Consider the following 4949-nt stretch of genomic DNA (forward strand, 5'->3'; position numbering starts at 1 on the left):
TATTACCCAAATTAAAGTGCAGTGGCAGCACTATGGGCCTGAAGAGGCCACTTGGGAGGACGAAGAGCTGTTTCGGAAAGCCTATCCGGAACTGTTTGGAGACACTAGACATCGGGACGATGTCCAATCTCAGGAGGGGGAGATGTGATGACCCCGTAAATGTAATTATTTAAAAGTTTACTGCAGTAAAAACTGAATGACATTGAGAATTTATTTTCTTTTAAAGAGTAATCTGTTGATTGGAATTATGCATTAAAGTAATGTTTAAAGAATTACTCAAAAGAGCATTGAGCTTCCCAAAAAGGGAAAACAGTTAATGGAACTGAAAATAACCACCTTCCTTAACTGGAAAGATTTCCAGGAAAAAGGAAAAAGGGGTGAATAGTTTCTCTCTGTGCTGTAGAGACAGACAGAGAAGAAAACAGGAAAGAAAGAACCTTGTTTGGGACTAAGTCTGGTAAGGACCAGATAGTCAAGCACACAGTGCTGGCTTACTGAGGATAGTGATCCGGTAAGCAGAAGCTTGGGGGGAGACTCAGGTCTTGAGAGACTGATCTCACGGTTGGGAGGATATCAAGCTTTACACAGAGATTTAGATAGGAGACTGCTTCCAGACTCACCGTGTCAGTGAAGACCAGGTAAGTAATGGACCCTTAAGTCTCCATGATTATCTGTGTAAATTGTAAATGTATCTGTTACTGTCAGTTAGATTGTAGCTACAGTTAGTAGGCAGGATGTAAGCAATAGCTATACAGAACGAAAGATAGTACGAGAAAGAGTAACTGACAGTTATAAATTACTTAGATGTAAGTGAAACACAGTGGGGCTATGGTCAGCTGTGCAAGATTAGATAGCAAAACTATAAACCAAATTACAAAATGATTACAGTTATCTGTATAAACAAGAGGTATATGTATTTCTGCATGAGAGAAAATATATGTACAGAGTATTATAGAGTTCAAAAGACAGAGCATGAAGTCGGTAACATTTGAAGACTGTTGAATGGTAACTGTAGAAAGACCAAGACAGAATAATAAGAACCATGGCATATCCCATAACGCAGCCAATAGAAACATTTGACAAACCCTGTTTTGTATCCAAAAGAATGGTCCAAGTTAAAGAATCATCTGAGACGGATAACGGGTTATCCACATCTTGACCACATCCTGGTCAATATAAATCGTGGTCCAATGAGCACGAACAGTCTTAAACCTCTATGATTCAACTTAGACGAATGCCTTTTCTTTATAACCAATTAAATAATAACGACAAACAGGTATTAAGTAAGATAATGGACGAATAATAGCGAACCCTGAAAACCCTGAATGGGTTCAGCTAAAACAGATGAGGGTTCCGGCGAGCCCGCAACAACCCTTAAACATGATACGAATCTAAAGACTGTGTAGAGAATAGAGATATAATGCGCACAGTATCATAAACATGAGACAAGAATCATGTCATAACATCGATAGCCATTCCTGTAAATAATGTAAAAGTAAAGCATAGGCATTGAAATATAACAAAGCAATAACGGAGCTCGATAGTATTGAGACAGCCGTATTGACGGTTAGAAAACAATAAAAACGAGGATTCTGAAACATAAGTTATGGCCATTAAATAAGTTATAGCCCCGTAGGGTTTCCAGTCTCAAGAAGCATTAACATGTCGCCCATACATCTACAGGGGTTAGATGCAGGTGCGACTGTTCTGCCAACAGTATGCATGAGCCAACAGCGAACATATGTATAAACCCTTGAATGATGCATTTCCAAAGTACATGCGGGTGTGGTCCGAGCAAACAAGATTTTAAACAAGAACAGACATACGCATTCGATTAACCATCAAATCCTATGTATTACAAAAGGGCAACGTTTCAACCCGTATCATAAGAAAGCCATGGCGTAATAACTGTGGTAAATATATACATATGTATGAAAAACCATAGGCCGCGAATCAATCAAGTTCACAGTTTGGTAAACCAGATTTCCCAATATTTAAATTCACGGCCGTAGCCACCAGTATGTTCACAAAATTATACATCAGTCTAAATAAGACCAGGCAAAACCTATAGCTACGGAAGTCAGGGTAGAAACCCAAATCATTACAAGCGAAATGGTGCCGACAATATCTCAAGACCATGTAACCGGATCGAGACCAGGGTTTTGATATAACCTGCGGCCAACCAGATGTTATCAGGTTGGGGTCTCATCCTAAAAACCAGAGTAAACCCTCTGGCAATCCGAGAGAGATAAGGATGCATCAACCGAAACAAAACCCGGATGACTAGTTAAATACCTGTGTAGCTCGGCGGTCCTCATTTGGAGGGGCTCTTCCAGATCCACAGAAGTGGGAGATGTCGTTTACACCTGGCAAGCAAAAGAGCAAACGTTAAACAAATTTCATAAACCTGTAAACACTGAATCGAAATAAATCATTAAGTTGGTGTGCATTTACCTGGCTAGGTCAGGACTGAGAATCCATGTGGAGAAACCCTTCTGTAATGAAGTAAGAACCCGAAGTTGCGGCGGCCTCGGAGCGGAATGGCAGAATAAACCTTTGCGGTGGAGAGCAGAGAGAGCTGGAGATCGCCGAGCAGAGGAAGAATTACGAATAAACCGGAGGAAAACGTGTATATACCTTACCTGCCGGTGGAGGAGACGTGGCACGGTGTTGGCCCTTGATCTCAGACAGCAAATGTACACCGTTGATGGAGGCGATGCTACCAAGGAGGAAGGCGCGGGAAAGTCCAGGTTCAGTGACCATACCACTGTCACGTGATCCGGACAGCAGAACTTAACGTTGTTGCCATATGTCCAACGCTGGAGGTGCCAGCTAATAAAGTCAAAACAGCTTTGAATTGCTCGAAGGGTAAAGTATGCCATCGTAGCAATGTTAACATTAGACCATCGGTGCATGGATTATTACATAGGTTAATAAAACTACCTGTCACCATAATTATATCGCCTTAGGTTAGGCTGGGTACTCGATGGTGGCAGCTAACTAAGGATTGCATACATTACATAAAGTGCAGATGCATATCTACGTAGGTACTATTGAAATCTATATATGAATTTTTTTTTTTATGTGTATAGATATAAGCTTATGGGTATGTGACATCTTCAGCTTTGGCTGAACATGCAGAGAAGACCTAGCATCATATATGCATTGAGGAGGCTAGGGTTATCACTAAGATTCCTCATTTCCATCATCGTAAGTTTAGGGAAGCCATTGAAATTGAGAGGTCTTCCAGTAATATTAATAGGGACGACGACTAGAAAATTAGTAGTTGTTGGATTCTCACCCTCTTTTCTTAGTTTTCTCCGTCTTTGTTTAAACCCTTTGTTTCCTTTTTCTTAGGATTAGTATTAGTATTATCAATATTATTATTAATATTAATACTTAGTAATATTATAATTACTTTATTATTAGTTTCTAATCTTTAATTATTTATATATATACCGAAATTATATATATAAATATATAATATAAATACTATTATATATTTAATCTTTATTATTAGTTTTTAATCTTTGGTTATATCGATATATGTACAAAATAAAATAAAAAAATAAAATATTATTAAAACCATAATCAAATATAGCCGTTGATTTAAATTAATAAGTTTATATATATATATATATATATGAAATAGATTTATTTTATTTAATTAATTAATTAATTTTATTTTTTCTGTAAGTTTGGTAGGACTCTTCTATTTTCATTTTTAATGTCCATTATTCACCCCACTACGGTAGGAGGGTAGCACAAGATTTGAACCCAAGACTTCCGTTTCAGTGAGACTTCATTTCCACGGTCACTACCACATGAGCTACCCAAAACGGACAATGAAATAGAAATATAATAAACAATTAATAAATTAATAAAATTTATCTAAATATTATTAAACATTTCCCCTTTCTCTCCCTGAGTCAAATATAGTTGTTTTCTTCTAGCTGTTAGGTTGACCTGTCTCCCTATTTAACCTTCTTCCTAGATCTGTTTCTTCATTGTGTTCTGAATATGAATCACACTTGTTGGTTTGAAACACGTCAACCAAAATCTTCAATGTGATTTCTTCGGAAAAATTCTTTATACATTATGATATAGATCACAGAAACTTGAATTCGAGAAACTACATATTAAAAACATAAACTATGCCAAAAACCAATTAAAAATACTCATTCTTTATTAAACATTATTCTAACTTTAATATACTTACAACAATAAAATCCACAGAAAGATAACACTTTGTTATATAATTAATAAATTAAAATTTAATTAACATTTTTTCTATTTTATTAGAAAAATAATATTTTTTCCCTTGCATTTAAAATTAAAAAATTTGTTAACATCATTTAATTATACTTTTTAATTAAATTATTTGCTTTTTATTTTAAAATAATAAATATAAATGGATTCTTTATATATATATATATATATATAATAATTTTATTAATGAAACAAAGTTATATAATAAAATGTATATTTATATCATTTTAAAGTAAAACTAGTTGATTTTAAAGTAAAACTAGTTGATAATGATATTAATGATAGTTAAAAACTATAATTTTTCCTGTATTATTATATTTTATGGGTTAAGTATTAATATTTTTATATATAAATATACATTGTGATAGTTTTATTGGGGTGCTCTTATAAAAGGTTTTATTGGATTGTTTTTATAAAAGCATGTTTTTTAAAAGATCGTAATAGTAAAAAATAGTTGTTTTGGGGCAGTTCAATTGGTAATCCGAGATATGTGAAATCGTTGAAATTTGAGAGACCGAGATTCAAATCGTCCTATTTGTGACCTAGAGGAGGACAAGCCATAGACCCCAGAGGTTTACTAATAGTTATGTGTGAGGTAGGTTGTTGGTTCCTCCGGGGCAAACCAAAAAAAAAGTAAAAAAATAGTCCATAGGATCTTGAATAGACGGTGATCGGGTACG

The 4949-nt window shown here is 35.1% G+C and overlaps 1 long non-coding RNA gene across 1 annotated transcript; it reads right to left on the bottom strand.

Moving 5' to 3' along the window:
* Positions 1-1817: 1817 nt before the first annotated feature.
* Positions 1818-2613, bottom strand: LOC149182896 (uncharacterized). Its single transcript, XR_016257657.1, has 3 exons — positions 2455-2613; positions 2296-2366; positions 1818-2172 (listed from the first exon to the last, which is right to left on the bottom strand). It is a non-coding gene; the product is annotated as an uncharacterized LOC149182896 (long non-coding RNA).
* Positions 2614-4949: the final 2336 nt, after the last annotated feature.

The sequence above is a fragment of the Pinus tabuliformis genome, chromosome 3_2, assembly GCF_031772625.1.
Source record: "Pinus tabuliformis cultivar Carrire ecotype Pingquan chromosome 3_2, CPIR1, whole genome shotgun sequence".
Lineage (NCBI taxonomy): Eukaryota > Viridiplantae > Streptophyta > Pinopsida > Pinales > Pinaceae > Pinus > Pinus tabuliformis.